At 38.5% G+C, this 25030-nt stretch overlaps 1 protein-coding gene across 5 annotated transcripts in view; it reads left to right on the top strand.

Moving 5' to 3' along the window:
* The window catches only part of adgrb3 (adhesion G protein-coupled receptor B3), a 678053-nt gene that overhangs the window by 512685 nt on the left and 140338 nt on the right, over nt 1-25030 (top strand). The gene's annotated exons all lie outside the window — the stretch shown is intronic.

Genomic DNA, 25030 nt, shown 5'->3' with positions numbered 1-25030 from the left:
TATAAAGAGTGTACTGACTGAGTATTGAAAAATAGATTCTGTTGATGACTGTGGACTATCAAGCATTACTCAACCTAATTGACTTGACGTTCTTGGGGTCATATAGCAGGGCTAACATTCTGATCCTAAAGCCTGTGTTGAACAGCTTGGTTTCAGTCAATAAAGTTTATTTAATGCATAATTTTGCTTGAATTCATCAACTTTGATATTGTTTAGTGAGATTCAATGCTATTTGAGGAGTTACAACTAAGCTATGAGTCATGGTCATCCGTTTGTGCAAACAACTAATGAACATTTCCTTGTGAGCAGAATGGTTTAAAGGGTTTAGAGATATAGTGCTTAAATCTGTACGGGTTTATTGTGTGAATCCTCATCATCTGTGGTCTTACTCTTGTAAATCCTGTAGTATTCTGATCATGGCACTATTTCAGTTGTTGGCAGATTGGTTGTGGAAGGAAGGGAAGGCCCTTGATGAAATTCCTAATCGGATCCCTAAGATTCATTGCCCCATTCTAATACGCAAATCCCTAATGAGAAAGGCACTCAAAATGTGTTCCCTCTTAGAGCTGTGCTAGTTACAAGAGTCCTGTGTTGCAATGGCTATTCCAGTGCAAATATTGCAGTATTTGCAATACTTAAGAGCTAAGATCAGGACTTTGTGCTTCTCTGCTCTGTGAGTCACACTGACGATTAGGATCATCACATGATTACACACATGCATGAATACATAACGTGATTTTTAGAAGTTTTTTTAAACTACTAATTGGGGTCATTGAATTCCCTAAACTTTTGCTTTCATATAGTACAGTTTCCCTCTCTAGGGTATACCCAAGAAAAGTGTTTCCCCCATATTTTAAAATCATAAGAAAATCTACCACTGATTTTAATGATATGCTCCTCCTGGTTTCAAAAGAGAGAGATAGAGAAAGGAGAACTAAATACATTCATAATGTTCTCAAATTCCCTCTGTGTGCCTATGAGGGACTTTTAGCTGTCTGGCACTGGCTGCTTAAGCTATTTTATTTTTATGATTGTTCTAATTTTAATGTATTGTTAGAGGTTCATTAAGACTGATTCTTACATTATGTATGCGTGTTTAGCAGTGCAAGCATGTGTCAGTGTTCAGTGTGGGAGGAAGGAACCCGAGCAGCCCTGATGTGAACAGAGGGTGCTAGAAAGCTGAAATCCCATTATGGCTGCATGGGTTTCCTCCTCTTATGTTTTACTAGCCATGGTTGTCCATGTGTAGATTATTAATCCTAAACATAATGGAGTGGATATAATTGAGTTCTATTCTAATGACCAAAATGTTTCTGTTGGCTTTCTGTGCACCATCAGAATCTGCTTCAGGAGTTCTAGAGGAGATATTCAGGTGGCACAGAGGGCTGCAGGGTTGGGGAGAAGGAAACATTTTTAGTAATGGATTAGTGAGTTCAACCTAGTATGCAAATCAACATTCAGAAACAGCATGTGGGAACAGAATTACATGGGCCCCTTCGCATGGAGAAAGAAATTCAAGATGGAGGAATGTATTGGGGGTCTTGGCATGATGCCTCACTGCAGATATTCCAAATGGAAACTCGAAAGGTTATCTTTTAGGACTCAAGTTCCCAAAATCCCCCTCTAACAAGTACTGGCCATGGTAACTGGACAATCTAGGAACTGAAGATGAAAAAGTAAATTTTCTGGAACCTGTAAGAATTGGAACCAATGGTTTGGGCCATTCCTACCCAATTATTGTCTTGTCTACAAGAGGCCATTGATTGGGCTTATAAAGAGGGCGGTGTTCCTGACTTATTTTGATAGTCAACAGTTTTCAGAAAAAAATACCACTTGTCTAACCCATTCTGCCACTTCTTTCAAATTATTTTGAGATTTAATATGTTGCCTTTGAGAACTGAGTAGTTTATGACCTCTTTGAGTAGACTGGAATTTACTCCTTACTAGACATGTACAGCTTTGCCTTGTATGCTTTGCTTTATCTCTTATCCATTCCATCACCATCTTCCAAAAAAACAATAAAAGCATTTAAAATAAAGGCAAAAATGCTGTAGTGTAAAATGCATTTACCTAAATGTGTATTTTCTTCTTACCTTTCTTTCTTAATTCATATGTCCTTTTTTAAATATCTGAAAAATTAATGGTATGGATGAGGGGTAGGAAAAAACATTGATTTTACCAGAAAAATTGTTTTAATAATTTTGTTTACTGTCCAACCAGTATATTCTGAAACTGTCATTTATGTCTTATGTTCTGTCTATGCATTTCCCATCAAATTGCCTTATATAGCAAAGTTGTGTGTTTATACTTTGGCAATGGTCTGCTGTTGCCATTCCAATCTAGAGAAAATTAGAGAGTGTTCGTAACAATTCACAGTGTAGTGCAGAAACTAGACCTGTGCTCATATTTCTCTGGCAATATTAATTATCTGCTTTAGAACATTTAAGTCTAAAAGTAGCCTGGCTCCAATGCAGCCTAGAAATAAAGTAGGTGAACACAAAAATAAGTTAAAGATATCTCCTGAGCATTTGGTACAAAAACCAGATTCTTACTCATGATTCCAATGTGGGCTTGTCTGTCTATCTGTTTGTTTGGATTCTTGTCTATTGTTTTCTAAAATAATCTTACTTATAGAATTATGGAAACTTGGTGTTGGAAGGGACCATAACCCTTTTCATTTGTGATGACTTCAGGATTTTTAAGGGGTAATGTTTGTGGACTATTTCAAAATATTAATTTTCCCAAGTTCTGGGTCTACATAGGTTTTTGTTTTTATTGGACCATCTTAAAAGAGATAACTTTAAGTATGGCTCTGAAAATGAGGCTATATCTTCCTTCCAAAAATGCCCCCAAACCCATTTTTATGCTCTACATGGATCTGTTTTTATTGTCTAGGCAGAGTTAGAACTAGATGCAAGAAAGGCAAATTAATATTCCAAATGGTCACAGTGATTCTGCAGTGCCCTTGATTACTATCAGTCTATGCTACATACTATGTCTATTATGCAGGTAAAATAAATCATGTCTATTTATAAGCTGTACCTTCCCAAGGGAAGTCAGACTGGCTATATCCTTTCTGAGCTTCTGGCTGTTACATCACTTGGCCTTTGGACCTTAAAGCCAGAGTTTTCTGATCTGGCAGTTTTAAAGGTCTATGGTTTCAAAGCTATTTTAAGAAAAGTAGTTTTAGCCTGTGTTGTTTTTTAATTCGGTATTTGAAGTTTTAATTTTTTCACCTGTTGTAGATTGCCTCAGGGATACTGGCAGATTAGACATATACCATCAAGACATACAACAACCCCATATACCATCAGTCAGTTAGTCAATCAGTCAATCAATCAATCAATATATGCTATTTCCAGGTCCTTGAATAAAGGGGTTGTTTTTGCTATATACCTTCCAATTTGAGTATAACTATAGGTTTTAGTGTTGTCTTGGTGATTTTTTTCATTGCTTTTATTTAAGGCTAGGAGAATGTCCCATACCCAAGGTCACCTAGTGGGTTTCCTTGGCTAAGCAGGGATTTTATTTATTTATTTATTTACATCATTTCTACCCCATCCTTCTCACCCATAGGGACTCAGGGTAGTTTACAACAGTCGGCAAATTCCATTGCTCCAAAACACATTCAATAAACAGTGGCAGTCCAATAAAACAATAACAATACCAAAACTAATTAAAAGTTATATTAACTCTATGAAAACATGAATTACAAAAATATTAAAATGCATGAGTAATTAGATTCATCCGCTGATGCCTTTCGCATATGCCTTGATTCAGCCATATCACCTCAGATATCAGGATTCAAACCACTTTGTGCCAGAATCCTAGTCCAACATCAAACCACACCATCATGAATAAAGAGCAGGCACTAAAACACACAACAAGCAAACAAATCTGCCTCTCTTTTTCAATAGTATACTAGCCAAGGCCAAGAATTAAAGTAATATTCCTTATTTCATTTTCCTTAGTAAGTATGTCAGTACCATTCTAAAATGTACACTGAGGAAGGCCTAGGGAACATGTGACCTTCCTAAACTTGCTGGACTCTCTTTGACCCTTGCCAGCCTGAATAAGGGTGCATGTGGGAAAAATTCCAAAGCAGTAGTGTTTTTATGATTATTTTAGTGATTGTTCACAGAGTCTGAAGCCACTGTAGGAGAGGGAAATGGTTGCGGAGAAACATCATTTCCCAAATATTGGGGCAGGTTCTTATTATTGCAGTGGTTCTCACCCGGGGGTCCCCAGATGTTTTTGGCCTATAACTCACAGAAATCCCAGCCAGTTTACCAGCTGTTAGGATTTCTGGAAGTTGAGGGCCAAAAACATCTGGGGACCCACAGGTTGAGAAGCACTGTACTATTGCATTTAACTTTTCGCCCCCTTTATTTTAATATTACTAGAGATGATGTGGCAGTACATGAGTCTCATCTTACCTGTTTTCGTTTAGACAAGCATAGGATAAATATGATTACTAAACATATTGTCCTACACTATTTCCTCCATGGTCATTGCTTTGCTTCCCCCACTCCCATGCCCTTTAACCTTCTTTAGTTCCCATTATGGTCAGCCTACATAGCTGTTCACCAGTTTTGATGGGAATAACTGCCTAAACATGTTGAACAGTGGTATCCAAACTTTGGTCCTCCACTTGTTTGGACTCCCTGAATTCCTGAATGTTGGCCAATCTGTGGATATCTAGAAATTGAAGTCTTAAACATCTGGTGATGAAAGCTTGGGAACCACTAATGTATAAGGTACCAGGTAGAGGGAAGATGCCATAGGTGGTGGCTAGAGAAGTTGATCTCCCTTCTTGCTGTATGGAATTGACACTATCCACTCTCTAGTGTCAGCAATGACCTTGCTTTTGGTTCCTTTCTTTAAAGCATTCTTTTAGAGCAGCCACATATAATAGACTTGCTGTTCCTATGGTTAGCTTGACTATCCTTGGGCCCACAATCCCATGTAGCAAGCTATCAGGTGATCATGGGTCTTGGTCCACAGCAGCTCTTGTGATTGAGGCTGTGACAATTTCCAGTGACAATTTCAGTGACTACTCTGTGGTTTTATGTTCATACCCTACATTTTATCATTTTAACAGTTGTATGTGAGGGTGTTTAGAACAGTCCACATAGACATTAACAATTGTTGCATGAATTTGCCAGATAATTTCTTTAAAATGTTACATTGCTGTATTTTAGCAAAAAAACAAACAAAAAGCAAAACTTACTTTATTACCTAGTCTTCATTTCGAGCCTGACTTAATATAAAATAGAATTCACAATTCTAAAAACATAAAATAAAGTACAATCTGATACAAAGAATACCAAAGAAGCCTCTTCCACATTATTTCAATCTTCCACAAAAGATCACCAACACTTTTATGCTAAAAGCATAAAGATACATTTCATTATCATGCTTATTTTTGAACTGAAGCAACAATTGGATGTAAAGACCGTTAATCTCTGAAATACTGGGGAATGTTGTTTTGTAGCCCTTTTTAAAAGCGTTGAATTCAGTAATTAATATATATGATACAGATTAGCTGTCCTTGCCAACTACCAGGGAGTGGTTGCAAAAGATATAGCTATTTTAGAAGGTCTGCAGGGAAGTACAAGAATGCCAAGCAATGAAGCAGCTGGGGTGATATTAAACATCAGTTCTCATGTATCAGGCATTACGACTATCTGTCTGTTAGCTTTATACAATTTCCCTGAGTGAATTAAGAGGATACAAAGTCTGAAGGACTTCAAGAGACTGTTCGTTTGCCTGCTTAAATTACCTCTTGTCTCCTTCATTGCAAACAAGGTTGCGATGTATCTGTGCCTCAGGAAGAAGAGATTCCTGTCTGTGTTGACAGGGCCTACAGAATCACTATGGATTCTAGAAAGCTGAAGTATTTTGTAATGACTTCAAGTGCATACTGCTAGCAAAGAGACATTTCTTTGATTTTCTATCTCTGCCTCTTTCAGGGTACACCTACACTATAGAATTAATGCAGATTGATGACACTCTAATTGTCATGACTCAATCCTGGGAGTTGCAGCTTGGCAGAGAAGGCTAAAGACCTTGTAAAACTGCAACTCCCATGATTCCATAGTATTGAGTCATGGCCGTTAAAGTGGTGTCTCTACAGTGCAGATGCACTCTCTTACTTTCTTGGGATTTTATCATATAAAGTATGCATACACCATTTGCATCCCATTGCCAGTCTGTCTTCTTTCCATGATAAAGACATTCCTTGCTATTGACATGATAAGTCCATACCTGGCTATTGATGTCAATAGTTGCAAATGGTGCCATGTTCCCATTATCTAGTTGATTCAGTGGGGCCATTCCACTTCTGTGCTGGCATACCTGGCACTGAAGTCAAATCAGAGACAGGATTCTCCAGTCCTCCCACTTTCAAGCCCTCCTGCTCCAATTTGTTTTATTAGAAGTTTTATTTGGTTTTTTATTAACTATTGCTGGGATTGCAAAATTGCTTTAAATGTTGTTTTTTTAAATTATGGAGCAGCAGAAGTTATGAGGTTATGCAGAAGTAGGAGTCCGGAATTACGGGTCACTGAATTGGCATTGTTGCTTGAATGAAAACATGTGCAATTGCATGGCTGCTCATGCCAGCACTTAATTGCTGTTGATGTGATAAAGTCCTTGGTCTATGAACTAGTGTTTCAATCTTACTCTTCAGAAGTATTCATCACATAGCTTTTTAGCTCTTTTGAAAGTTGTGTAGTACATAAAGGGAACAATTGATGTAGATTGTAGAGAGCTTTAGACTGGAAGAACGTATATGATCAACAGAAGGATCCCCCTCCCATTTTATTTTACACAAGTAAGCTGATCATTTGCTTAAAACCAAATGGGGAAATTACCAGCTTTATATCGGCTTTCTTAAAGAAAAAAAAAAGAAAAGTAATGGGAAAATCTAGTTAAAAGTTTAAACACTGCACACAGCCAGTGTTGTGGACATTTTAGTTCTAAATATGTTTAAATAACAATGGCTGTTGGCACTGAAAGAAAACTCATGGTCATGGCCACTGTAGTAGGAATCTCCAGGGACCACAATAGAGTGGTTATTTGAAGTGTTATTTTCAGTTACTAAATCTTGCATTTGGATTTGCACTGATACAGTGCTGTTGATCTTGGTTGAACTAAATTGGCTTACATTTCATGAGCCGAACTGGGTTTGTGATCTGGCTGGTAGACTTGTGCAACTGTACCATGCCAGTGTGCCTCTGTATCTCCATTGAATCCCAATAACCAGAATCAGTATGGATACAGGTTCTTCTTCCATACAGTGATTGTTAAGTGCTCTTTACTAGACACTCATGGCCTGACACACAGGTCTATAGCCTTACTTGTCCTCATGTCTTGAGAAGTTCTTAGCATTGCATACCAAAGCCCCCCCCCCCCCCATGGAATCCCATCATTTCCAAAAGAGGTTGAGTCAGAAAGAGGGGTGGGTGGTTCACAACTCTTTCAATTGGAGGGTATAAGTCTTTCCATATGATCATCTGTTTGCTGTTGTTTTTGAGCCCCTGAGAAAAATTGTGGCATTTTGACATTCTTTGGAATTTAGTGGTATAAATTGTTTGATTTATGTTCTACCTTTCATACAAAATGGGATTTCCTCCATTGGAACAGGGATTGGTACACACCTAAGTAATAGGTTTCAGTGAGTTTCTTAAATACAGTATGTGCAATATCTGCCTGTAAAAGGAGAGATGGTTTGTGCATCTGTATACATTCCTTTATTTTCTTCATATTCTGAAACTGCCTCTTACAACTTCATTAGCAATGGCAATATAAATAAAAACAAATTAGCCATCTGAAGAAAACAAAACAGTTTCCCTGTTTCCTTGTGAAGACAACTAGACTGTAACATTTGAAGTGAAAGGCAAAAATGCCTCAAGGCAAATGCAACTAGAGAATCCCCTTGCACCTTTGCTGCTTGCTTGGTGGGCCTGTGTCTCGAGCTGCTGACATGTCCTTGTGCCTTAAAGGGAGTTTGCATGGCACATTATCTTTTAAGGCAGAATGCAAGGTAGCTTGTCGCAACACATGTCAAATCCTGCATCTTGTGTATCTAATTATAGAACGGCATTTGTTATGCTCTAGTTAAGATTATTGGGGACTATTATTTAAGATTGTGCACCTGTGGGTTATGCAGTTGGACATTATGAGCACTGCTAGGATACAAAGATTATAAAGCAATCCCCCCCCCAAAAAAAGAACTCTGGAAATGAAGGATAGATTTGGGTTAGCAGAGATATGGTGGCATTTATTAGAGGTCCAATCTAGATCATTTCCTGACTTGTTTTACAAGTCCCCTGTATGGCCTTCATCAATACTAAACCATCCTATTACCATTTTCCTGGGAATATAAGAAACTTCTTTATCGGTGATAAGACCTCTAGTCTAAATAGCTAAGCATTGCTTCCACCCTGTCTAGCAGATGTTCTCCAGGGCTTTCAGGCAGTAATATATGCAATCCACCATTGAGTTATGGCCCCTGACTTTTCTAGTAAAGATTTTTGGGACTTGTAGTACAATAACATTTGGGAGATTATATTTTTTCATAATATATTTGATCTACCCAGTGACATATTATATCAGAACTATTGAAATATTTTCCCCATGTTTATAGCCAGTAACTGGATTCTTAATGGAAAACCACTGTGTGGATAGATTACAGAGGGTGATTTTTCACTGCACAGAAAAATGAAAGCAGGAAACACTTGGAGAAAAGGAGTATGCCTCAAAGCCATCACCCACTAGATAACAGTGGCTCCAAGCCAATATTATATTCAAATTCCCGCACTGGGCATGTTGATAATTTGAACTTCAAAAATAGGGTGGAAAGTACTGCATCACCTTTTTATTATTTCAGCCAGCCAATCAAGTTTTACCACACATCCATAACTGGCCAGTCCACATTAGATGGTCATGGAATACACTTAGGATGTATCTACACTGTAGAATTAGTGCAGCTTGATATCACTTTAGCTGTTGTGAGTCAATGCTCTGGAATAGTGGGAATTGACTTTTACAAGGTCTTTAGCCTTCTCTGACAAAGAGTGCTGGTGCCACATCAAACTACAACTCCTAGGATTTCCTAACATTGAACCATGGAAGTTAAAAATGGTATCAAACTGCATTACTTCTACAGTGTAGTTACACCCTTAGTCATTACTGGAATGTTTTTTGCAGTATCTCTCCATGTCATAGGCTTTTTTCTTAACATTTTCTTACTGGTAACCTTGGGTCTTCCTGAGCCTTCTGATGCTGCCCTCTTTTGTCAAGCTAATACTATAGTTAGTTTATAAGTACTGGCAATCACATCTGAACTTTGCACAAAGATGAAATCATTATCCACCATTAGCTGATATAGTTTAGACTCTCCTGTGTCTAAACAGGGGGTCTTTGAGAAGATTATACCAGTTTGGAAGCTATTTAATGTTATATATTTTACTGAACTGTGTACTAGTTGTGATCAGGATCATGTCTGAAGATCAAACTGACATTCTCAGGCATCTATTTTTAATTGGGTCTCTACTCTGAAAATCATCCCCATACCACAACTCCAAAAAGTAATAACACATCCCTTCTCAGGCACCTGTTACAGTAGTTTCAGGCAATCTGTTGATGACTCAAAAAAGCTATTTCTGATGTTCCCTTCTCTTTGCCTTGATTGCTTTTACATTTGCTTTGAATCCAGTTCAAATAACAAAAAACAGGAAGTGAGAAAATGACCAAATTGAAAAGGATCATTTCCTTTTGATTTTACAGGGGTCTGTAAATACTGAGTCTGATCAGGCTTGTCTTCCTTGTTCATACTGAATTTGAGTTTGTCTTTCATGTAATCCCTTCTCAAGGTGACACTTGCATGCATAAATATAATGTGTGACCTGGGCAATTGTGGTTATTGGCTGGCTGCATTTTTGAAGGGATGACAGTTATCTCCAGAAGGAGAATTATAGTCATGGAAGCTGATGCCAGCCAGTATCTAAGATAGCTTTGTTCATGTGTTATTAATTTTCCTATCCCGGGTTACATAGAGGAATTTATTTAGGAAGCACCCATAATTATCAACAAAAAGGCATTATAGCACATCCAAGTCCATGGAAATATATACTGCTGGATTTAACAAAGTAATTATTTTAGCAATGGACCACCATTTGCATGGACAATCTGGCAACACAAGAGAAATGTTTGAAGAGAAGTGATTGCTTTTTGTCTTTTTTTCTTCACAACATAACATATTACAGAGATCAGTAAAAGCTTTTGGAAGGAAATTAGGTTTTACTTTTTTGAAAATAGATATTCTAAAGCAAACATGTAAGGTTGACACCACTGATTCTGAAGGATAGCTGTGAATGACACAAAGGTTCACACTTAGCATAGCAAGGTTATTGAGTGCCATCCATTCTCTGTGACTGTTCTGAGTTATGTTTCTATGACACAGATTTTATATATTTCAAGTATAACAAATATATACACAAGCATATTTCTTCTGGATCCTCCATTTGAGCATAACTGGTGAGCTCGCCCGTCAGTTAGTTCCCCAATCACCAAGTCAAAAGCAAGAAGGCCGTGTATGTATGTGTGCATACCTATGAAATAGTTGTGTTTTCCGGGAACCACACTTATACTACCTCTGAGGAATTACAATCATATTTTCTTTCTCTTTTATGCAAGTGTCTCTTTTTATGCAAGTTAAGATGGATTCCATCCTATATATCTTTGTAAATGCATGGAACACGAGTGGAACAATGTCCAGCAAATGAGGGATGTAGTGTGTGTGTGTGTGTGTGTGTGTATGTGCATATTTTGAGTGTTTGCAGGACTTGTACTCCTTATTTTAGTAATAGCTTCTTAGACAACTAATCCTAGCACTGACAATTACAGTTTCTAACATAGAGATAACTGTTGGCCCATTAAGAGCATGAGAATACAGTTGGTTTTCTATTGCCATAGATTCTTCATCCATGGATTTAATAATCCACAGCCTCAAAATATTCCAAACCTTGATTTGCGATTTTATATAAGGGGCATACCCTTTTACTATGCCATTGTATACAATGGGACCAGGGTATCTGCAGATTTTGGTATCCATGGGGGAAGGTCCTTGGAACCAAATTGTAGTTCATTTCAAGAACCCAATGTAATATTTGTCTCTTGTGTAAACCGTTGTCCATGTCCACTGTTGTTTTAAAGATTCAGACTGATAAATTCTACACCTTGGATGGTTTGGATATAGCAAATCTTAAAATACCAAAGCTGATTTTCCCTTTCTGTCTCTGGTATACTGACCAATTCTTGCTGGTAAATACTACCCCCCAAAATGGCTGGAAGGATCAAGCACTAAATTTTTGACAGGTTTCTCTGACTTCCATCTATGCCAGTATGACAGCAGATTCTTTCAGATTTCACTGCTGTGCACCTGAAGCTACAAAGAGACCTCACTATTATCTTGCAGTTCATTTTAAGCCTCCATTTGTATAGGAGCCGTGGCTGAAAAATATTTCTAAACACTTGATAATGGAGCTGTCACACTGAGGAAGATATGTGGTCAGTTTAGTACATTATTCAGGTCTACACAGAGGCCATTGCCAGTTGCTTTCAGGGAAGGTGCCAGCAGAGACTTTCTGGAATAATCATCAACTTTGGGGGCAGCTCTATTTTTAATAGCATGTTCCCTTAGGCTAAATAGCACAATAGACCAATGTTTTGTACTGTCGCACCTAATCCAAAATAGTCTGAAGAAACCAAAAGGATGCCTATACACGGCATTTGTGGATTTTACCTCAGCTTTTGACTTAATTGACAGACAGCGTTTGTGGGCAAAGTTGGCAAAGACTAATGTGGATAGACGACTGTTGTTATTACTGCATCAGCTATATTCGGGAACAGACCTAAGAGTGAGGTTAGGTCTGTCAGGCAAGCTATCGAGCAACATTGAAACAAAAGGAGGAGTTAGGCAAGGCTGTTTGCTAGCACCTTTTCTGTTTAATTTCTACATAAACAATCTAGTTGCCGAGTTGAGCTCCACTGACCACTTCCCTCCATTAGGAGGTAGTAGGAAAATCCAAGTCTTGTTGTATGCGGATGACATGGTCCTCCTGTCAACTACGCAAATAGGTCTCAGGAGACTTTTGAGGTCACTAAGTAAAATCTGTGAACAAGAGAAGCTGATAATCAATCACTCTAAAACCAAAGTGATGGTATTTTCCAAAAGGAAGCAAATACATAAATGGAAATTGGATGGCCACTCAATAGAGCAGTGTCATAGCTTTAAATACCTGGGCATACACTTCTCATATAATGGGAACTGGAAGAGCCACATAGAGGCAGCCAAATTATCTGCCTGGAGGTCAGTGAAATCAATCCTAGCCTTTGGGAAAACAAAGGGAGGCTCCTTGGTATGTCCCACAGTAAAGATTTTTGCTGCTAAGGTTTTACCTCAACTGTTATACGGAGCAGAAATTTGGGGACAGGGTAATACAAAACAGGTTGAATGTATTCAGAATAAGTTTGCAAGAGCTCTTTTAGCCCTTCCCCCTGGGACTCCAGCCGCCTTGTTAAGGCTTGAATTGGATCTTCCCTCACTTAAGGCCAGAATGCATAAGCTTAACATCTCATACGGGAAGAGACTTCTGGGAATGGAGGACAAGAGTATAACAAAGCAATGCATGATGGAGCAGTATAAGCAAGGAGGATGGGTTCAATACTGGCAAGCCTTGCTCCATCAGTATTTCGATGGGTCAACAACAACTCTAATGCATCTGGACAAGAAGGCGATCAGAGACAAAATCTTTGAGATGGATGCAGCTGACAATCTGCAGATTAGTAAACAGCAAGGCTTCTCTACCTGGTATCCCCAACTAAAGAGTGACCAATATTGTCAGCAATATCTTCAAGACCTAACGTCTGCAGTCCTGAGGAAAGCATTCACAGCTCTGCGCTTCCAAACAATGCCATCAAACTGGCTAGAGGGAAGATACAGAAGGATCCCCCATGTCCAACGACTTTGCATTTGTGGCACAGGGGAAAAAGAAGATCTAACACACTATCTGCTACATTGCCCCTTGTATAATGATCCTAGGAAAAATCTCCTGGGAACACTCTTGGAAGAAAGGGCAGCATGGCAACAATCTGCTGTGATCTGTGACTTGCTAGCAGATTATTCCAAAAATATAACACTAAAAGTTGCCACATTTGCAATTGCAGCCCAAAAATCAGAGCTAAAGTAGCAAAATCCAGACTTGAGGACAGAAATGGAAATGGTGATGGTTTGGGATGATACAAATCAGACACTGTCATTGTTATGTTGCTGCTATCATAATTTTAAAGAGCTAGTTTTAAATTTTTAACAAGTTTTAATGTTTATATTGGAAAGTGCTTATAAAGGTTGTACATTACTGATGTCATGGCCTATGGCTAGTACAATAAACTATTCATCGACATAGTGTGGTGTTTTGGGATGTAAAGATAATTTTTCTTCTCCCTTTATCCTCCAAATACTCCTTTTTCAGATAGGAGTTGTTAAGCAGTTTAAATATAATGTCACTGTTTGGAAAGTATTGAATGGATACAGGGAGGCAGCTCCGTTGTAGTGGTTTGAGTTTCAACAAGAGCATAAGGAAACCAGGGACTAGCTCCACCATAGAAACCCACTGAGTAACTTTGGGTAAATGACCTTCTCTCTGCCTTAGAGGAGGGCAATGGTGAACCACCATGAACACATCTAGCCAAGAAAACTCCAGAATAGGTTCGTCTTAGGATCCCCAATAAGTTAGAAATGTCTTGAAGAATCATAATAACAAATAAGGCAACATAAGAAGCTCCGTTACACTATTGGCCCATCTCATTCATTATGGTGCTGCTGGGGGTGAGGTCAAGAAAAATATTGCTAACTCATAGAAAAATGAGTAACAGGACATAGCCATCAGAGCCAGAGAGCTGGCATGAAAGCTGAGTGGAATGGAAGCTGAGTCCTCTTTTTGCCAGGACCCTTTTATCTATCCAGTTATCTTTTTTTTCCTTACCACCATGTAGGCCTGTAGCCAGGATTTTGATTTGGAAGGGGGGGGGGGTTGAGTCTGAGTGAGGGAGGATCTACCCTAGCAAACCTTTTGTATGGTTATCCCAATACCCCCATGCATATGGGATATATTGAGCATGGTGATCAGATCATGATATGAATAAACATAACAGTTTAAATAATAAATGTAGGGCCTTCTCTCGGACCACCCTGAGAATTTCGGGGGGGGGGGGGCTGAAGCCCCTCAAGCCCCTTTCTCCCCGGTTACGGGCCTGGCACCATGTCATCCTGACATCTCAGAAAAGAACAGATACATTGTTTGGCAGCATACCTCCATAGTCTCAGGACAGATATACTCAGTCCTGATACCCAATTAAGGCCAAGTGCCTTCGGAGTGCAAAAAAACCCAAAAAACTTTCTACCACTGAACTGAGTCGTCCCTGCCCAACAGTGTTGAATCCTCAAATTTATGTGTTGTCGTGACCAATGTCTTATAGTTGAAATTAAAATGGAACGTTGGAGCTAAAATAATGTGCTCAAAGCTGTACTCTGAATAAAGCTGAACTGGTCAAAATTTCTCTGATTAATATATCACCTGATAGAGCTTCTACAAAATGAAGCAATTGTCTTCTCAACCTTTTTGAGCTTAATGGAAGTGAACAACAATGTTGTGGAAGGGGGAAGAATTCTACACTAAATCTCAAGAATTTATAATCAAGAATTGTATGAATCCTGCCCACATCCAGGGATCATATCAGCAGATTTTGGTTTTGCTGACAATCTATCTAAGACTATGAGTAGTCCATAGATTACTATTCTACTCTGAATGAGACAATAGTTATGTGGATTTCTTTTACTTGATCTCCACAAATCCATCATGGCCGGTGGCATCCTGGTGTGAAGGTTTTGTGAGGTATAACAATCCAAAAGAGTGACATTTCCAAGATGTGGTTTTGTTGTTCATGCTACCACAGGTTAATCCCAGGAGTATTTACCTTGAGACACTCTGGTTATCTACCATATTCAGGCTCTGAATGGAACCTTTAGCCTATGAGAAATCTTCACATGAAGTTCCTTCCATGTCAGAGTAACGATATCAAGTGATAGATACCACCCCCTCCCCAGTTATTCTGTAGAAATAATTACGGTTGGTCGTTACAAAACTCCTGGGAGTATGTTATTTTGTACATTATTCTCTTGGATGCAGGACAAACCAGAAATATAAGGACACTAGCTGTGCCCGCCACGCATTGCTGTGATGAAGTATGGTGGTATGGGAAATAAAGTACAGTAAAGTCTCACTTATCCAAGCTAAATGGGCTACAGAAGCTTGGATAAGCAAATATCTTGGATAATAAGGAGGGATTAAGGAAAAGCCTATTAAACATCAAATTAGGTTATGATTTTACAAATTAAGCACCAAAACATCATGTTATACAACAAATTTGACAGAAAAAGTAGTTCAATATGCAGTAATGTTATGTTGTAATTACTGTATTTACGAATTTAGCACCAAAATATCATTATGTATTGAAAACATTGACTACAAAAATGCGTTGGATAATCCAGAGGCTTGGATAAGCGAGCATTGGATAAGTGAGACACTACTGTATTGAGGGATTGTTGGTAGTTAAGGTAAAGGGTAAAGGTTTTCCCCTGACATTAAGTCTAGTCATGTCTGACTCTGGGGGTTGGTGCTTATCTCCATTTCTAAGCCGAAGAGCTTAGAAGGGTACTTTCCTACTGGAGCAGTACCTATTGATGTACTCACATTTGCATGTTTTCGAACTTCTGGGTTAGCAGAAGCTGGGGCTAACAGTGAGGGCTCACTCTGCTCCCCCAATTTAAAACTGCAACCTTTCGGTCCACAAGTTCAGCAGCTCAGCGCTTTAACACGCTGCACCCCCAGGGCGCAGCGTTAGTTCCTTTTTTTCTGTTGGAGGCAAGTATGAATGCTGCAATTAGCCAAAATTATTAGCATGTAATGGCCTTGCAGCTTTAAAGCCTGGCTGCTTCCTCCCTGAAGGAATTTTTTGTTGGGAGGTGTTAGCTGGTCCTGATTGTTTCCTGTCTGGAATTCCCTTGTTTTCAGAGTGGTGTTTTTGCGATATTTTATGTGCTTCTACTGTCTGTGTAGATGAAGAAGTACCCATATGCAGTGGTTGAGCGCACACATTTAAAAAAAAAAAAAAAGGCTGTGGCCCTCAGAAAACAGAGGATTTGCCAGACTTTGGTGATGGGAATACTTTGTTGGGAGGTGTTAGCTGACCCTGATTGTTTCCTGTCTGGTATTCCCCTGTTTTCAGAGTGTTGTTTTTTATTTAGTGTTCTGATTTTAGAGATTATATTGTTCTGCTTTATTATACCGCAGTAATTTTAATATATTCTGATTTTAGCATAGCATTACTGCGCATTGAACTACTTTTTCTGTCAAATTTGTTGTATATGTTGATGTTTTGGTGGTTAATTTGTATAATGATTACCTAATTTGATGTTTAATAGGCTTTTCCTGAATCCCTTCTTATCATCCAACATATTCACTTATCCAGCGTTCTGCCGGGGTGTTTATGTTGGATAAATGAGACTCTACTGTATATTTATAATCTTATATTTTCTGCTTAGAACTGGATTATATGAGGCCTCTTCTACACAGCTGTATAAAATGCATACTGAAGTGGATTATATGGCAGTGTGGACTCAAGATAATCCAGTTCAAAGCAGATAATATAATATTATAAATGGGTTATATAGCTGTGTAGAAGGGCCTTGAGTCTACAATGCCATATAATCCAGTTCAAATCAGATAATCTGTATTTTATAGGCAGCGGGGAAGAAGCCTGGTTGAAGAGGCCCTGGGCTGAGTGGGTTACTAGGAGACAAATTGGGCAGAGCTTAGCCTTCTAACTGGCAGCAATTGGATAAAAACAGTTATTCCTCTTCCTCTAATTAGGACTTTAGTTTTCTTTTCTTTTTGTTGTCGGAACCTAGGGGCAAGGACGGCAGGTTGTGTTGCCAAGTTTCGAGGTTCTGGGGTGTTTAATTTTGTTGTTTACTTCTAGGCCCAAATTCCATTACATTTTTATATATAGAGATAGTAGACTGGCCCTTAGCTGAAACAAAAATTATACACAAACACCTACAGTTTGTTTTTGCTTATCTGCTCTTGCAGTTGTCAGTATCATGACAAGGAAGAATACTGTAGTCAAGTAATGGAATCCTGTTGTGCTGTTTTCAGTACTCAACTGTCTAAAGAAGTGTGAAAGAAAAACTGTACATCTTAAGAAGAATGATATTTTCCAGTAATCATGGCTTGCTTAACAAATTTAACCAGTAAATTGTTCTGATTCCAGGAGGGCAACCTTAATTTGACTTTATTTTTAAATAATGAAAGAATCATTGTGATAAAGAGCCCTCAAGCTGTTAGCTTGATAGAATTCTGGAGATGTCAGAAAGTTCAGGACAGTGAGTTTTAAAGCCAGAATAAAGAACACATTTTGGGCTCTCTCCTTGATGGAAACTGCAGTGTGTCTGCTGGTATGAGGAGCTCAACAGCTGGGTGGAAAAGCAATTGACTTTGGCAGAAAACCACAAACCAACTATTGGTTATATATCTGGCTCTAAAAACAAACAATGCATATGATTTGAAGCAAGACTCTAAATGTACTCCATTTAGAAAGCAATATCTCAAATCTCTGGGGGGTCGGTGCAAATCTCCTGAGCTTAATGTACAGTTAGGTGAAGGTGCAGAATCAAAATCTTGTGTTTTTAACCATCTTGACTTAAGCTTTCTCAGGGATGACTAAACTCAGGAAGCCAAAATGCATTCTGCTATTGAAACCTGAGTTTTAAGAAGATGAGATTAAGTTAAATCTGTTGTTCTTTGCACTGGGATTTCATGTATCTTGTGTTCAGCAAGGCTTTCAAGCCTCTGCCTGCCTGCCTGCATTTTATGTCAATCAGAACTCAAGTTTGAGTGTTACCAGTCTAATTGCCACTATAAAAAGCTTTGTCTTGCTGTTCCTAATGACTAAACATAGATTAAGCATTGCAGTACATTGTCTCTGAACCAAATGATTAATATAGGACATAGTTTCACTGGAACATAACTGAAGGAATACAATTTTGTTTTATTCTGTTTATTTATTATGTTTTACCCTATGCAGTGAAGACACTGTGTGTAATGTCTTTAAGAAATGTAGTAAATCAATTTCACAGTTTTTAAAAACTGTGTCTTAACCTCACTGATTACATGGGTAACATTTTGAAACAGTTATAATAATACAGCAAGAACAAATCACCAGAGTGTCCTAGGTACAAAAAATAACCACTTATTAGCTCCCAGGATTGTTGAGATTGCCCAGTCTGTTCCCTTTCTGCATAAATAGCAGAACTGAACTGAAGAAAGGGATGGTGGTACTTCAAAGCATGTTTAGCTATTTGTTGTCTGATGAGAGAGGAAGAAACCCTGTTACTTTGAATATGGAGTTGACAGGTTGTTTTGATGCATCAGGAAAACCACTGCAGAGTAGCTATCAGAGAGCACTTGCTTAATATACATTGGAATACAGATTTCTGTGTACATCCCATTGAGAATCAGCCTGAATTGCCCTCTTAAATGTCTGTCTCCATGCACATCCAGACCTGCATCCTAATGCAGGAAAGAGTAAAGAGTAAGACAGCTTCTTACTGGAGTTCACTTCCTTCCCAAATAATAGTTATTAGGCAAAATAATGAGAACAAGAATGTTTTGTTCTTCCCATATATTTCATATATTTGTTCTTTGCATATATTTCAAGTTTTCCTTTAGCTGTTGTCTTCCTTCAAAGATGAGAAGGACATCCTCTAGAGATGGAGATGGAAAAGCATATAATGGAGAATTCTGATTTGAATTTGAAAATTACTGCTTTAGATGAACAGAACGGTGTGTCACAAGGTTTTGGCATGGTATATTTTCCCTTTCTGTCTGTCTGCTTCTTTCTTTCTTTCTTTCTTTCTTTCTTTCTTTCTTTCTTTCTTTCTTTCTTTCTTTCTTTCTTTCTTTCCTGGAGAAGGATAGCCAATGAGCCATCTGATTTTGCTATTATCACAGATTATTCTGTTCCACAGTAACTTTCATTGCCTGCTTTTCAGTAGATTGGAAAGCTAAGATTGTTTCCATGGATAAAGGGAACACACACTGCGTTGTTAAGGCAAGTGGGCGACGATGGGTGATTGCACAGCCGGCAAAAATGTTCATGTAAAAGATGAGCATGTGCCATGACCAAACCTGTAACAGACATGGAAGGGTTATCTTGCTCATCCATTAGTCAACACAAAGCAGTTAGACTGCATTGACCTCTTATTCACCCCGCAGCTGAACATTTCAAAGAAAGTGTGAGCTGGAAAGCCATTCCTCCCCCCTTTCTCAGGCTGTAGGAATGAGGAGGCTTTTGGAAGGCTTCTGGAAGTACGAGGGTTTATTTTGTTTGGCAACACTTTAAATACCCCAACCAATAGTCATACCTTGGCTTCCCCCAGGACTTAGATATTGCACATATGCCTAGGAACATGGTGACCTCTAGTTCATGCTCTCTTCTGAATAGGAATTCTCCATCCGTGGTAAATAAAGTACTGGGCTTTCCTTTCTGTGAAATACCCAATGAATCCATTAATCATTAGAAAAACCTTGTTTCAGATGAGTCACTTATTTTACCTTTGGTTAATGTACTACTCTTTTAGTGAGGCTTGGAGTGGATCCAGTCCAGATCAGTAGAAATGGTTCTTCTCTCTTCTGTTGAAAGGGTGACACTGTTCCTTACCTTTGCAGCACAGCAAGAGAGTTAATACATTGCTACATTTCCAAGGCAACTGGTTGACACTCTGTCTTTTACTGAGATATGTGATGAGGGCAAGCAATGAAACTGCCTCCACAGTGCAGTGTAGAGGGATACAGCACATCTCCAATTGCCTTGGCAACATGGGATATGTTCCCTTCTCCCACCGTCACACATTCGTTCTGTTACACTTGATCTCTGCTCCTGTGCTGTGCAAGCAAATCTAATTGGATATGTAGTGTCATGACATCATTTCACTCACTGTGTGGTCCCTAATTGGCTAGGATCACATGGTGAGGGACGGGAAAATGACACTGAGGAAACAAAAGAGTAGAGAAATAAGCTAACAGCAAACATCTACAAAGTAGAAAATAAAACAAGTTCCCTAGACATAACTGTCTTTTTGCACCTTCCAAAACACCTTGTCCTCTTCCTTCATCACCACTTCTTCCTCCTCTTCCTCCTCCTTTTCCCCTGATGGATTATTGCAGGTAACATTATTTGCAGCAATGAAACATATTCCAGAGGCTTTCCATTAGTTAAAGACTCATACAGCAGCTAATATAATTCAGAGGCTATCTTAACATATTCCATCCAGATTTTAAAAACTGCATAATGAATTAATAACTAATTCCATAAATATCTGAATTCCATGTCTGTATTCATTAGCCAGAAGTCATTACAGCACTTTTTTCTTTTGCTTGCATATGAATAAAACATGCATTTTTAAAGCAAGGGAATTTGAAGACACTAACGATGAGAAGCTTTAAAAGCAGCTATGTGACTTCAGTAAATACCTCTGTTCAGGAGGGAACACGTTTGTTGTTTTAATAGAGGTAGCGCTGGAATGATATGCAACAGATCTTCTATCTCCTTGCCTCCTCCATGTCCATTGTTCTCATTTGACAGGCTGACATTCTTTGTAAATCTGCCATATCTATTGGCTTTATCATGTATCAGTTTAACATGCCATTTCCCCATGAATTTCTGCTTCTGGAAATCTGAAGCTGCATGTAAGGAATAACCCCAACAACTCCTCATGCTTCCATTCCTGAGCAATGATGGAAAGGGAAAGCATAATAATGTGGACTCTCTGTGACCAAAGTTGGTCAAGATTGCTCTATGGTGCACTAACCACACTGCAGGGACTTGTTACCAACTTGCCTCACAAGGCAACAACAGAGTTTATTACAATAAAGTCCATAATTAATTATATGAACAAGGGAACATGAAGTCTGTCCAACACAATTAGTCTGAAATACTAGATTTTTAGTCAATTTGGTTAACAATTGCTGTAATAGGAGTTTAATCAAGTAGGTTAAATTTGGTTATTTGTACAATTTATACAGCATCATCTATGCAAAACCCAATAGTATATACTGTGTTCCATTTGCTTGTGCAAATTTATTTTAAGCATTTCTCCTAGAATGCTGATAGGAAATCCAGTTACTTTTCCAGTGTGTATGTGCCTTCAAGTTGATTTCTCAGTTCAGAGAATCCTAGAGTGACATGTGCTGCAAAGACCATTTGGTCCAACCTTTGAGTGTCCTTTAGCCACTATGAATCTTCTTTGGTGGAGAAAAAGTGGGATATAAATACTACTACCAATAATAATAATAATAATAATAATAATAATAATAATAATAATAATAATAATAATAATAATAATAACCTCATGACTTTCAGAAATACATAGCTACAGAATTCCTAAAATATGTCAACTCATCCTCTATTTATGATGACCCATGAATTTTATATGATTTTCTTACACAAGGATCAGAGGTGTTAACCAGTGATTCCCCCAGATATAACCTAAAGTTACTGGTATTTCTTTGAACCCCATCCAAATTTAAATCACTGCATCTTGGTTGCCTAGTGGGTTTTTTTTCTAGCTTGGTCATTATATCCTATCCCATACCCCAAGTGAACCTGCCAGCACAACATGGGCAGGCTCCCTTGTTGGGGGAGATACATCCAAGGATGCTTCCATCCCAGTTGGGGGCAGGGCCTCCGCCAGAAGTCACATGACATCATGTGATGGCCAACATGGGGCTCCATCCCCAAAACAGGTTGGAAGCATCTTAGGATTCTAAAATTGCCTCATCTCATGAGGCCACAAGAGTGAGACATATTTAACACAATGTGACTTAATTCTGCAACAACTGCACAGTAAAATACATGGATTTGTTAGTGTGTATATTTGATGGGGATGGTGAGAAAAGAAATCATATTTTGTGAGGCTACATTTTTATCTCTTTAATGTTTTATATATTTATTCCTCCTAGTTTCAAGTTTCATTTTGCTCTACTAATGGACAAGTTCACACATTCCTCTTTTGAAGTGAGAAAGAATAAGAAAACAATAACATAAAATGAATCTATTTAGGCGTTATTCTAGCTTAGATAATACTTTCAGAAATTTCTGAAAGGAAGAGAATACAGTAGAGAAAAGAAAACCAACAATTAAAGACGTTCATGAAGTTACCTTGTTAAATTTTTTTTCTCTTGAGCTTTCTTGACAGATTTTGTAACAACAAGACAAATATTTTTGTACCTGTTTTGGGTTGATGTTTCTGTGTATTGAGATGTTGTTTCAGTGGCTTGTTTTTGAGTTTTTCACATCAGTGTTGGAAAAGTCTAAGTTCATATATTCACATGTTGGCGGTGGTGCTGGATTCAAGACGTTTCATCTTTTCTATATATACTGTTCCTGCATCTTTCTATTTATGCTCATTACATGAAACTATGATTAATAGCCTGTTTTGCATATTGTAACAAAGTTGCCAGATGAAGAACTACCCTATATATCTCCTTTCAACTCTTCTCCCCCAAACTCAATGTTTAACCATGCACCCACCTACCCATACATACACAGCTACTCAATAGCTGGTGGAGGGGGGCGTTGGAAAATCATCTGCCAATCTATCCATAGAGAGATGCAGACTAATGATATCATCCACTCAGATCCCCTTGTATTCTCTCTAAATGATGTAATAATTATGCTTCTGGCTATGGGGATTTACTCGGATACTTCTCGGATCTCTAATCGCTGCTCTCTCCACTAGCTACTAAATGTCTGTAGAAAGGCGAAGCAGCTAAGTGGTGAGTCCAGAGCAGTGGTTCTCAACCTGTGGGTTCCCAGATGTTTTGGCTTTCAACTCCCAGACAACTTAACAGCTGGCAAACTGGCTGGAATTTCAGGGAGTTGTAGGCCAAAACACCTGGGGACCCACAGGTTGAGAACTAATGGTCCAGAGGATGTGGGCTTTGATAACAATCTCAACATCAACAGGAACATCAACAATAATGGTATATGCCACTAATAGGATGTTGGTCTATTTGTCTTTTTCTACTTATGTCCTGACACAGTTGAGTGCAAACATCATCTTTCACAAAAAAACAGAGCCTGTAATTTTAGCTTGTGGGAGTCAAGATGCCCAGGTTGTTTAATTTTTCTAAATGGTCTACTTCAGTGCTTTCTATGTTTCCATCATAAGAGTGAAGATAGTAGTGTACAAATTACCTTGCTGTATGAGATCAGACCAATTGTTTATTGTCTTGTATTATGTCTCAAACACTGGGAATGACCTGGCTAGATAAAAATGGAACAAGTGTCCAGCTAATCTAATATTCTGTTGCAACTGTGTTCAGAAAGATTGTTACATAGCTCTGCAGCTGCACAGCATGATTTTATGTGAACACAGCACAACCTGCATTGATTGCTTTAAAATGAGTATTCTTGGTTTAGTAACCGCAGACCTTTTGAGATGATTGATATGAAATCAGTGGGTTTCTGTTACTGAATGGCAATGGAAAGACAAGGCAGTCCTTATTGAAGGATGTTTCAGGATAGCAGAGAAGCTGGAGGGCTACTAGTACATCTGCACTGTGTAGGAACATCTCTGTCAAACAGCAGTGTGTGAGAGAAAGTGAGAGCGCATTCAAGTCACAGTTAAGTTAAGGTGACTCCCCTGTATATCCCCTATATATTTAACAGGGCTTTCTTGGGAAAAGAATCCTCAGAAATGGTTTTGCTGGTTCCTTCCTCTAAAATATAGCCTATAGCCAGAAAAAAATTGGGGGAGGGGGTTTAAACTTTTTTAGCGAATCATGTAGAGTAGTTCCATAACGCAAAACATTTTAGAAATCAGGCTCCATTGATAAACTTCAGTGGACACTCAACACAGATAAACTTCAGTGGACACTCATGAGGATTTGGTTCACCAGTTAAAATTCATGAGTAAACCAGGTTTTTTTTACCCCCCTTGGCTACAGACCTCCCTATAGCATTTTATATTTGTTGGTAGTCTTCCATCCAAGTTCAAACCAGAACTTACCTTGCTTAACTTTTAAGATCACACAAGATTCAAGCCTTTATAGTATTTAGACCCTACATCATCAAAATCATCATTTTCATATACAATACGATCCTTGTACCTTTCACCTACCCCCTTCCAACAAAATGTCTTTTCTTGGACTTTTCTTGGACCTCAAGCTAGTTCTATTCTATGCTTTTGCTGGAAGTTACTATAGAGTTGCATCAGAAGAACTAGCAAACTCCCAGAGAAGATCCCTATCTGGGAAACTGTAGTTTTAGCAGTCAAAGCTAAACACTGCTAACTACCCATCAGCCATGTGTTTTATTCACTGGGGGTTTTATCAGTGAAATAAAAGGGCAACATACAAGGAAGGTAGATGGTCTTTTGAAACAATAAAATGAACAAACAGCATCCTTAAATCATTTCAGTTCAATGATCCACCTATCTTCAGTGACACAAGGAGAGGCCTTTCTCTTCCATCTTTCTCTGATTTTTGACAACTAGAGAAGTCAGGGACTTTATACATAACTTGCACATGTTTTCCTTTGGATACAAATGGGAGAGTTCAGCAGAACTGGCAACATAATATATGAATGTCTTACACATTGTCGTGTGTGACAGTATCTCACACAAGGTCTGGCTGAATGCCAATGTGGAAACAATTAGTAAATAGACTGAGGTACAAGTTAAGTGGCATACAGGCAAAGAAGAACTTGCTAGAGTTTCTTAACCTGCTAGAATCAGGCTACTGCAGCTCAGGCAGTCTTTTTCTGCTCATCATTGCTTAGCTTCTCCCAACCATAGGATTGGCCTGTTAGACACCTGTTTGCTTTTACTTCTGTGGATACATTT

This window comes from Anolis carolinensis, chromosome 1 (assembly GCF_035594765.1).
Source record: "Anolis carolinensis isolate JA03-04 chromosome 1, rAnoCar3.1.pri, whole genome shotgun sequence".
Taxonomy (NCBI): Eukaryota; Metazoa; Chordata; class Lepidosauria; order Squamata; family Dactyloidae; genus Anolis; species Anolis carolinensis.
The sequence above is the reverse complement of the archived record's forward strand: the minus strand, read 5'-3'. Positions and strand labels throughout refer to the sequence as shown.